Source organism: Bombina bombina, chromosome 4 (genome assembly GCF_027579735.1).
Source record: "Bombina bombina isolate aBomBom1 chromosome 4, aBomBom1.pri, whole genome shotgun sequence".
NCBI classification, from domain to species: Eukaryota; Metazoa; Chordata; class Amphibia; order Anura; family Bombinatoridae; genus Bombina; species Bombina bombina.
This window is the reverse complement of record NC_069502.1, coordinates 77,482,595-77,495,422: the sequence shown is the minus strand read 5'-3', so window position 1 is coordinate 77,495,422 and position 12,828 is coordinate 77,482,595.

Sequence of the window (12,828 nt, the reverse complement as noted above, 5' to 3'; positions counted from 1 at the left end):
CAAAACTTGAAATTTTATTAAAGCAAAATGCAGTTCTGTCAATAAAATCGAGGACATGGAGAACAGAGCTAGGCGCAATAATATGCGCTTAATTGGCCTACCTGAAACCCTTAAAGTCCAAGATTTAAAAATCTTTGTGGAAGATTTATTGGGTATTCAACATGACAAATATCTTTTCACAGTAGAACGGATTCACAGAATGGGAAGAGAACTAGATCCCCCACTGCAGGGGCTGAAGAAACCTCGCCCAGTATTTGCGAAGTTCTTGAATTTCCAGGGAAAGGCCGAGCTTCTAAAAGCCTTTAGGAAGCAGCAAAACCTTCAATGGGGCAAAATTTTTATTGTTCCAGGATTTTTCTGTGGAAACTTCTTTTAAAAGGAGACAATTTTCATATATATGTTCCCGTCTAGTTTCAGACAACAGATTCTTCTCTCTCTTATACCCAGCCAAGCTAAGGATCAAATCTGGTCCTAATTTTTTTCATTTTTGAGTCTACATGAGCAGCCCAAACTTTCTTAGATAATGAAGCAAAAAAAATACCATTTTAATGAAAGCCTCAGATTTGTTGTTTTTTGTTTTGTTTTTTTCTCTCTCCCCTCAAAGGATCTTTTTTTTTATACGCAAGGGGCAAAAAAAATTCTTTTTTTTTTTTCTTTTAGCTCTAGTACTATCACTATTATGTTGGGTACTGGATTATTGGACTTCAGGTACCTTTTTTTTTCTCATTTATTTTATTGTTGATTTGGGAATGGTTGAGAACACTATAGGTTCAAATTTCTTTTTCACACCCATTGAACTGATGATTATGGAAGACCTTGGATTTGCACAAGATTATTAACTTTTCTTTTTCCCTCAAAGGATTATTTATTTTTTACACAAGGGGCAATTTTTTTTTTTAGGTTTAGCACTATCATTATTATGATATGTACTGGACTATTGGACCTCACGCAACTATTTTATTTTTCTCAGGTGTGGACTTTTATTAATTTGTTTTATATTAAGTATATTTATGATATTGTTGATTTGGAAATGGTTGAGAACACTATAGATTCAAACTCTTTTTTCATATTCACTGAACTGATGACTATGGAAGACCTTGGATTTGCACAAAGATTATGCATTTTATCCTTTTTTTATATACACCAAGTACTTCCACCAAATTGATGATTATCACTAGGTTATTAAAGAACATGTTAGAAGCGCCACATAAATGCATTTAGATGTTTCAAATAAATAAATAAAATAAGCTTTATGTACATATAAATGTACATTTATAATAAACAAACAAATAAATGCTTTAAAAAATTATATGGAATATGATACTTAGTCCCAAATAGATCAATCTTGATCCTCAAATAAAAAACCTTGATCCTCAAATGCTGCTCGTTCTCAGCCTTCTAGTGTTTCCTCCCTGGCTCAAAAAGATATGAATGACGATTTAAGTGGCTACACGAGTCTGCTATGCTCTGATTTCACAGGATCTCCTAAGGTTGTTTGAACTCGGTACCTTTGCATAATTTACTGTGCAGGATTTGCCCATATAACAGATCACAGTATCCGATCAAGGGATATAAAGAGCCCAACTTAAAGGGACATTATACACTCAATTTTTCCTTTGCATAAATGTTTTGTAGATGATCAATTTATATAGCCAATCAATTTTTTTTTTTTTATAAATGTATAGTTTTGCTTATTTTTAAATAACATTGCTCTGATTTTAAGACTCCTAACCAAGCCCCAAAGTTTTATGTGAATACCGTCAGCTACCTTCTCCAGCTTGCTCTTGTTTGTGTAAAGGATCTTTTCATATGCAAAAGAAGGGGGAGGGGGGAGTGTCTTATTTCCCACTTGCAGTGGGCTTTACAACTGCCTTTTTAACAGAGCCAAACTGACAGCTTCTAAGTAAGTTTTTAAACAGTTTTATACTGGATTTTTATATCAGTATCTGTGCATCTTATTCTTTATAGTAGTGTCTATTACATGCAGTTATATGAAAATGAGTGTATACTGTCCCTTTAAGGAGTCTGATAAATATAAGGAGCCTGACAAGCAAAAGGATTGTGTGTGAATTAAAGTATACAGATTAAATTGTCACACATATCACTAGGTTACTGTTCAAGAAACAAAACGTTTCTATGAAACACTTGAGCTTTTATGAAACACTTGGCTTTATGGGGGGTATATATTATTTGTCTTTATATGTTTAATCTGGGGTGTCCTTTTCTGCATATATATGAAAGAGTACATGGTACACATACTTTAAAAATCAAAAGGCGACACCACATTTGCTTAGGTTACTGTATTAATCTGATTAAGTATGGCCATTTGTTACTTTTATATATATATCTAGCACGTTTACTCATGCTGATGTTTTTTGATAAGATGCAACTTTATTACTGGGTTTTAATACTTGTGTTTTTTTGTTGTTTTTTCTCACCAAGTACATTTATTATATTGATGATGAGTTTTGAAGATTCTCACTTTTGCACAAAGGTTATTGATTTTATTACTAAGTTACTGTTCAAGAAAAAAATGTTCCAATAAAATACTTGAGCCCTTATGAAACACTTGGCTTTCTGGAGGGGTATATATTATTTGTCTTTTCATGCTTAATGTGTGGTGTCTTTTTTCTGCATATATATGAAAGTATATATGGTACATACATTTTAAAAATCAAAATGCAACACCACGCTTGCCTAGGTAACCGTAACAATCTGATTAAGTATGGCCATTGATTGCTTTTCTATATATAGCTAGCATTTTTTCATGTTGATGTTTTTTGATAAGATGCTTTACTATCGGGTTATAGATTCGGAAAGTTTGAATATTGGTGTTTGCCCTTTTTTTTTTTTTTCTTCTCTCTTTCTTTTTCTTTCCCCTTTCCTGCCCTGTTCCTCCCTCCCTCTCAAGCCTTCCTATGGTATATGCTCTTGAATATTGAGAGTTTAAATGACTAGGATATTGACCTGGAATGTGGGAGGGATTCACTCCCCAATTAAAAGGAAAGCGGTTATTAACTTTTTAAATAAAAAAATATGTTGATATTTGTTTGCAGGAGGCGCATCTTTCTGATCTAGAACAAAATTAAAGCCAGGTGGCTTGGGGAGTGACTCTTTTCTTCATATAAAAAGGCAGAGAGAAGGGTAATGATTCTGTTCCACAAGAAGTTTAGTTATAAAATCACTAAAATTATAAAGGATAAAGAGGGCAGATACTTAATTGTGAGACTTTTAATCCATAATCAAAATGACCTATTAATCAAAAGATAAAATAATATTAATAGGGGATTATAACATCACCCCTAACTCTTATTTGGATAGGCGAAAACTGGGAGATCACAAAATGAAACCTAGGTACACTAAATATCATTTAAATTATGAAAAGAGAATCTTTAAGCTACTTTCACATTCGGTGGACTTGGTGGACATTTGGAGAGTGATAAACCCTTATAATCTTGAGTACACATGCTGCTCCAAATCTCACAACACTCTCTCGAGATTGGATCTATTTTTGATATCTGAATGTTTGGTTCCTAAAGTGTCAAAATGTGACATACTTGATTTTACTTTATCTGACCATGCCCCTTTAGTATTATTATTTCAAATTTAAAAAGTGTATATGTTTAATTCTTTCTTCTTTCCTATATATTTGCTAAATTTAGCCAAATTTAAATGTTTCTTCACCAAATATTGGGAGGAGTTCAGTAGGTTTAACAACTACTGTAGAGACAAAGTCCCGACTTTTTGGGGACGGCCAAACTCTATCTAAAGGCAGAGATCAGCACTTATGTGGCAAGACTAAAAAAAGGAGCAAGTGACAAAATTCAGAGAACTGTCAAATAAATCAAAAGATACTTATGCCCTATATCAACGTCATCCAGATAGGATAGAGAGAATTACTTTTCAAGTAAGAAGGAAAGAGACCTATTCCTTTTAGAAGAAGCAGAAGAATCATTATATAAGAATGCAGCCAGATTTACAAGACACGGCAACAAAGCAGGCACATTTCTAGCCTCAATTTTTAAAAGACATACTCAAAGGAAGTCTATTGCTGCTCTCAAAGATAATAATAATATATTCACGGAACAAGACCAAATAACCTTGTTATTTCAGAATTATTATACTGACTTATATGCCTCACAAAATCCTCTTCCGGTAAATATTAATACATTTCTAGAAAATATTGATCTTCCCTCAATCTCAGAGTTGGATCTTGAACTTTTGAAGAGGAAATCTATAAAACTATTATTTCAATGGCTAGAGGGAAAACCCCAGGCCCAGACAACGTGCCTTTGGACTTCTATTTGATCCTCTCATCTGAGATCGTCCCTGTTTTAAAAGATCTTTATAAAATGTATTTTGAAGATAACGTCAAGATATCTGAACTTTTTAAAAGGGCTAATATTATTCTAATTCCTAAGAACAACAAGGATCCCTTAGAAGTAACCTCATATAGACCTATCTCCCTGCTAAATCTTGACTATAAGATCTTGATGAAAATCTTAGTGGAGAGGATGAAAGGTATACTACCTAAAATTATCCATCCCGGTCAGTTAGGCTTTGTGAGTTGGAGAATGCCAAAAAAATGCGTTGGATGTAGAGAAGGCCTTGTCATTAATGGTTAAAGTCTTGAAAAATTTTGGCTTCAAAGGCAATTTTGTTGAATTAGTTAGCAATGTATATTCTGACACTAAGGCGTCTTGGTTAATTAACAATGGAATTTCAAACTCCTTCACATTGTCAAGGGGCACCCGTCAGGGTTGCCTCTTATCTCCTCTTCTATTTGATTTAATATTGGAACCATTAGCTAATAAATTGAGAGAGATTCTGCCAGGAATTACTATAAGTAACATGGCACATAAAACGTCATTGTTTGCCGATGCTCTCCTTTTATTTGTAGCTAACCCCAAGGAATATACCAATCTTATTCTTAACCTCTTGGAAGAGTACGACTCAGTTTCTGGTTATAAAATTAATTCATCAAAATCTAAGATATTATGGCTAAACAAAATAAACCATTTTCAATCTTATCAATTTATGCAAACAGAATATTCAGAGTACTTAGGCTTAAAAATTTCAGCCAATCCTGCAGGTTGGTATGGAGATAATATCTCTACTATTCTGCAGGATAGTAAAGACAGGATTGGAGGAAATCAAGAATAAAAACTGAAAATGTATATCAACCTTATTCCAGAGGGGTGGTGTAGAAACAGAGGGGGTGCCTGTGCTATATATATAGAACACAAAGTGGGCTTGGGTTTGACCACAAACCTGATAACAATATGCAATTAACATTCAATTTTTAAGAAATCATTGGTTCAATGTGAAATGCTGTAGGATATTGTCCACAAAATATATCTTATAAAAATCCACTGGTGGAAGTGTAATGATGGCCGCACTCCTCCTCACAGAAGACTATGGAAGAACTGTATAATAAAAGAGAGAAAAGAGGGGTGTCTCATGTGTAGAACAACCAGATACATGTTAATAAATTAGTTGATGAAGCAGAATGGGTACTCACATTTAGTCAGAGCACCCTTGTGTGCTAGTAGACACAGACTGATATCAAAGGACGTATCAGCTAACCCACTCCAGTTGCTCCCAACCAGGCATAGCTCTGAATAAGGATAAGAAGCAAAGGACCACCACATGTGCAGATCTACTAGATCAATGTGATGTAAATAATAAAATAAGCCAAATGGGTACTCACACTTATGTGCTGGTAGAAGCAGACTGATAGATTTGTATGAGGGTGTATCAGCTCACCCACTTCAGGTGCTCCCAACGAATGGTGGAATGTACACGATGATATATAATAATATCCACTAATGGATAATGGAATGTAAGGTGCTTCCACTAAACTTGAGTTGAACTAAAAACTGATTTATTAAAAAATAAAATTACAATAAGAACAAACACAAGTAGTGGACTGGGGGATATCACATTAGTCCCCCAGTATGCAATGCATTTCTCGGCTCTAAATGGGCCTTTTCCTCAGGCATAAACTCACCTTACATCCTATCTACTATTTAAACCGTTATACAACCAATCAGTAAACAGTTGACATCAAACGCTCATTGTGGGCGTGTCTAACAAATGTTAACCCTAACATGATCATTATTGATATAAAAAGTGTCTAACATTGTAATACATATAAACAGAAAGTGTATATGTGTGTACCCACATTTCAATAATAAAATATAAGATATAATTTTTATATATATTCAAGAGGGGTACTGGCCTTACCCAATCTGGAGTGGTATAATTTAATTTGCGACCATTTTGCGTATTCCAATCGATTGGTTACCAGAGACTTTTAAATTCTCAAATAAGCATTTAGAAGATCAGGTTTACTTCCCGCACTCCTTAAATTTTGTTGTACATGCCTCAAAAAAAGATTTAGGAAGAACTATTTCCACTCATCCCTTATTTAGAGATATCCTAGTAGTTTGGAGGAAAACTATGAGGCTGCTTGGATCTCCTTCAAATATCTCTTAGTGGTTACCAGTACAAGGAAATCAATATTTTCCCTTTGGAAACACAGTCAATATATTTAATAAATGGTCGCCTATTAAACTTTTAACTATTAAAGATCTTTATGACCAAGATTCTAAGAAATTGTTCAAATTTGGTAGATTTCAAGAAAAATTTACGACAGTACAAAGAAAACGTAAGTTCTATTTTCTCCAATTAAAGAACTATCGGCTAGATTACAAGTTTTGTGGTATGAGTGAAAAAGCAGCGTTAAGGCTCTTTTTCACTACTGCTGGTATTACGAGTCTTGCAGGTTTAGCTGCACCGCAACACTTTTTTGGCCGTAATGCAACGTAATTACCGCAGCTTTCAAAAAGTCCTTTTTCAATGGGACTTCCATAGCGCCAGTATTACGAGTCTGCCTGGGAGGCCAAAAAGTGAGCGGTACAGCCAATACCGCCAAGATCCATACCGTAAACTGAAAGTCAGTAGTTATGGGTTTTACGCTACAAAGCTGTGGCATAAAACTCATAGCTAAAGTGCTAAAAAGTACACTAACACCCATAAACTACCTATTAACCACTAAACCAAGGCCCTCCTGCATCACAAACACTAAAATAAAATTCTTAACCCCTAATCTGCCTCTCCGGACATCGCCGCCACTATAATAAACATATTAACCCCTAAACCACCGCACTCCCGCATCACAAACACTAGTTAAATATTATTAACCCCTAATCTGCCGCCCCTAACATCGCCGCCACCTACCTACATTTATTAACCCATAATCTGCCGTCCCCAATGTTGCCGCCACTATACTAAATTTATTAACCCCTAAACCTAAGTCTAACCCTAACCCTAACACCCCTAACTTAAACATAATTAAAATAAATCTAAATAAAACCTAATATCATTACCTAAAAAATTCCTATTTAAAACTAAATACTTACCTGTAAAATAAACCCTAAGCTAGCTACAATATAACTAATAGTTACATTGTAGCTATCTTAGGTTTTATTTTTATTTCACAGGAAAGTTTGTATTTATTTTAACTAAGTAGACTAGTTAGTAAATAGTTATTAACTATTTACTGACTACCTAGCTAAAATAAATACAAATTTACCTGTAAAGTAAAACCTAACCTGTCTTACACTAACACCTAACCTTACACTACAATTAAATAAATTACATTTTTACATTTTTTTTTAAAAAAAAATTATCAGATATTTAAACTAATTACACCTAATCTAATATCCCTATCAAAATAAAAAAGCCCCCCCATAATAAAAAAAAAAACCCTAGCCTAAACTAAACTACCAATAGCCCTTAAAAGGGCCTTTTGCGGGGCATTGCCCCAAATAAATAAGCTCTTTTACCTGTAAAAAAAAATACAAACAACCCCCCAACAGTAAAACCCACCACCCACACAACCAACTCCCCAAATAAAATCCTAACTAAAAAAACCTAAGCTAACCATTGCCCTGAAAAGGGCATTTGGATGGGCATTGCACTTAAAATGGCATTTAGCTCTTTTTCAAGTGCCCAAACCCTAATCAAAAAATAAAACCCACCCAATAAACCCTTAAAAAACCTATCCACTTACAGTTTTGAAGACCGGACATCCATCCTCAACGAAGCCGGGAGAAGTCATCCAAGCGGCAAGAAGTCCTCACATTCCAAACAGCCAATAGATTGCAAGCTCAATCCTATTGGCTGATTGGATCAGTCAATAGGATTGAAGCTCAATCCAATTGGCTGATTGCATCAGGCAATAGGATTTTTTCACCTTTAATTCCGATTGGCTGATAGAATTCTATCAGCCAATCAGAATTCAAGGGACGCCATCTTGGTTGATGTCACTTAAAGGAACCTTCATTCCAGAAGAGCCGTCGTAAGAAGAGGATGCTCCACGCCAGATGTCTTGAAGATGGACACGCTCCGCGCCGGATGGATGAAGATGCCGTCTGAATGAAGACTTCTGCCCGTCTGGAGGACCACTTCTGCCGGCTTGGATGAAGACTTCTCCCGGCTTTGTTGAGGACTTCTTGCCGCTTGGATGAAGACTTCTCCCGGCTTCGTTGAGGATGGATGTCCGGTCTTCAAAACTGTAAGTGGATCTTCAGGGATTAGTGTTAGGTTTTTTTAAGGATTTTATTTTTAGATTAGGGTTTGGGCACTTGAAAAAGAGCTAAATTCCCTTTTAAGGGCAATGCCCATCCAAATGCCCTTTTCAGGGCAATGGGGAGCTTAGGTTTTTTTAGTTAGGATTTTATTTGGGGGGTTGGTTGTGTGGGTGGTGGGTTTTACTGTTGGGGGGTTGTTTGTATTTTTTTTATAGGTAAAAGAGCTTATTTCTTTGGGGCAATGCCCCGCAAAAGGCCCTTTTAAGGGCTATTGGTAGTTTAGTCTAGGCTGTGGGGGGGTTATTTGGGGGGGGCTTTTTATTTTGATAGGACTATTAGATTAGGTGTAATTAGTTTAAATATCTGATCATTTCTTTTTTTATTTTGTGTAATTTAGTGGGGGGTTTTTTGTAATTTAGGTAATTGTATTTAATAAATGTAATTTATTTAATTGTAGTGTAAGGTTAGGTGTTAGTGTAACTCAGGTTAGGTTTTATTTTACAGGTAAATTTGTATTTATTTTAGCTAGGTAGTTAGTAAATAGTTAATAACGATTTACTAACTATTCTACCTAGTTAAAATAAATACAAACTTACCTGTAAAATAAAAATAAAACCTTAGATAGATACAATGTAACTATTAGTTATATTGTAGCTAGCTTAGGGTTTATTTTATAGGTAAGTATTTAGTTTTAAATAGGAATTATTTAGGTAATGATAGTAATTTTTATTTAGATTTATTTTAATTATATTTAAGTTAGGGGGTGTTAGGGTTAGACAGGTTTAGGGGTTAATAAATTTAGTATAGTGGCAGCGACGTTGGGGGCAGCAGATTAGGGGTTAATAAATGTAGGTAGGTTGCGGCAATGTTAGGGACGGCAGATTAGGGGTTAATAATATTTAACTAGTGTTTGTGATGCGGGAGTGTGGCGGTTTAGGGGGTTAATATGTTTATTATAGTGGCGGCGATGTCTGGAGCGGCAGATTATGGGTTAATAACTATAATGTAGGTGTCGGCGATGTCGGGGGCGGCAGATTAGGGGTTAATAAGTGTAAGATTAGGGGTGTTTAGACTCGGGGTTCATGTTAGGGTGTTAGGTGTAAACATAAATTTAGATTCCCCATAGGAGTCAATGGGGCTGCGTTACGGAGCTTTACGCTGCTTTTTTGCAGGTGTTATGCTTTTTTTCAGTTGGCTCTCCCCATTGATGTCTATGGGGAAATCGTGCACAAGCACGTAAAACCAGCTCACCGCAGCTTTCAGCAGCGCTGGTATTGGAGTGCGGTATGGTGCTCAATTTTGCTTTACGCTCACTTCTTACCTGTTAACGCTGGGTTTTTGTAAACCTGTAATACCAGCGCTGTAGGGTAGTGAGCGGTGACAATAACTTGCAAGTTAGTACCGCACACCTCATAACGCAAAACTCGTAATATAGCCGTATATTTGTAAACTGATAAGGAATTTCCTTCAATTATGGTTAAACCACCCATTATTGGGTGGTTGACGATTTACTGGGGAAATATGTTGGATATGCCTGATCTTCATAGTCACCTTCTTAAAAATCTTAATAGAACTCAATCATTATGCTCATCAATCTATTTAAGGGAATCCCAGTTTAGGTTATTACACAGAGACTACCTCATGCCGCAAAGAGTAGCTAAGTGGAATAAAAAGGTTAAAAATCAATGCCCCAATTTTTTCCAGGGAGATCTGGATTTAGGGCACCTATTATGGGAATGCCTGAGGGGGAAACAATTTTGGTTGATAGTTGGTTATTTTCTTTACCAAATAATAAAAATAAAAGTACATTTAACAATGGAATCTGTTATTCTTTTGAGCACTCAAGGTTCATGGGGGAAGAAAAGCAACTTCATTTTAACAGCAATATTAATACTTAGAAAGTTATTGTTTAGTAAGTGGATTACTACCAGAGTACCCTTAATTAATGAAGCAAATAAATTGTTGATAAATTCTGCAATAATAGCTGATTATGATTATAGGTCAGTGATGAAAAGGGGTGACTCCTTTGGCAAGATCTGGAAAGATTTTATCCTTTATCAAGGAATACATATTATAATAAACTGAATAGAACAAATTATCAATATCCAACTAAAATAGGTTAGTTAGATGGGGGGAGGGGAAAAAAAGAGAACATATTTTTTATTTTTTTAATGGCCATATATTTTACACACTGTGTGGGACAATTACTAACTTAGAAAAGAGATGGGAGGGGCTTACTATATTATTGTTCTCTAACATTTTACTGTTCTCTGATATATATTGTTTTCCAGGCCTACTTTGGCTTTGTAATCTTTCGATTGATATTTCTAATGCCACTATTTATTACTTCTTCTTTTTTTTCTGTTTTATCTGTATGATGTAATAAAATAAAATATTTTTTTTTTTTAAAAAGGCAACTATCCTCCCTGAGGATTTATGAAAAAAATATGAGTTATGCTACAGTAGAATAGACCTAGAAGTAAATTAGAAAGTTGTTTAAAATTGCATGCTCTAATCTAGTTTTAAAACCTGTCAGGCCTCCCTAACAGGCCATATTTTCAGGATTACCTTGGGTGAGAGCAGGTAAAATAACCATCGCCTAGATTACGAGTTTTGCGGTAACAGGGGTGCGGTGCTAACGAGCCTTTTTTTTTCACTGCTCCCTTAAGACAACGCTGGTATTACAGGGTTTTTTAAACCCGGCGTTAGCCGCAAAAAGGTGAGCGTAGAGCAAAATTTAGCTCCACATCTCACCTCAATACCAGCGTTGCTTACGGTAGCGGTAAGCTGGCTAAATGTGCTCGTGCACGATTTCCCCATAGGAAACAATGGGGCTGAGCCGGCTGAAAAAAATATAACACCTGCAAAAAGACAGCGTTCAGCTCCTAACGCAGCCCCATTGATTCCTACATTCCTACCTTGAGACGTCTTCACCCAGCTGGGCCTCCAGACGGGCAGAAGTCTTCATCCGATCCGGGCAGAAGAGGTCCTCCAAGCGTCAGAAGTCTTCATCCAGACGGCATCTTCTATCTTCATCCATCCGGAGCGGAGCGGGTCCATCTTCAATCCAGCCGACGCGGAGCATCCTCTTCAAACGAAGTCCAAGCTAAGAATGAAGGTTCCTTTAAATGACGTCATCCAAGATGGCGTCCCTTGAATTCCGATTGGCTGATAGGATTCTATCAGCCAATCAGAATTAAGGTAGGAAAAATCCTATTGGCTGATCCAATCAGCCAATAGGATTGAGGTCGCATTCTATTGGCTGATTGGAACAGCCAATAGAATGCAAGCTCAATCCTATTGGCTGATTGGATCAGCCAATAGGATTGAACTTTAATCTTATTGGCTGATTGGATCAGCCAATAGGATTTTTCCTACCTTAATTCCAATTGGCTGATAGAATCCTATCAACCAATCGGAATTCAAGGGACGCCATCTTGGATGACGTCATTTAAAGGAACCTTCATTCTTCGCTTGGACTTCGTTTGAAGAGGATGCTCCACGTCGGCTGGATTGAAGATGGACCTGCTCCGCTCCAGATGGATGAAGATAGAAGATGCCGTCTGGATGAAGACTTCTGCCGCTTGGAGGACCTCTTCTGCCCGGATCGGATGAAGACTTCTGCCCCTCTGGAGGACCACTTGTGCCCAGCTGGGTGAAAACGTCTCAAGGTAGGGTGATCTTCAAGGGGGTAGTGTTAGGTTTTTTTAAGGGGGGATTGGGTGGGTTTTAGAGTAGGGTTGGGTGTGTGGGTGGTGGGTTTTAATGTTGGGGGGTATTGTATTTTTGTTTCAGGTAAAAAACTGATTACTTTGGGGCAATGCCCTGCAAAAGGCCATTTTAAGGGCTATTTGTAATTTAGTATAGGGTAGGGAATTTTATTATTTTGGGGGGCTTTTTTATTTTATTAGGGGGATTAGATTAGGTGTGATTAGTTTTAAAAAAAACTGTAATTTTTTTTTTATTTTCTGTAATTTAGTGTTTATTTTTTTTTGTACTTTAGTTAATTTAATTTAATTGTATTTAATTGTAGGTAATTTAGTAAATTAATTTAATGATAGTGTAGTGTTAGGTTATTATTTTACAGGTAAATTTGTACTTATTTTAACTAGGTAGTTATTAAATAGTTAATAACTATTTAATAACTATTGTACCTAGTTAAAATAAATACAAAGTTGCCTGTAAAATAAATATAAATCCTAAAATAGCTACAAATGTAACTATTAGTTAT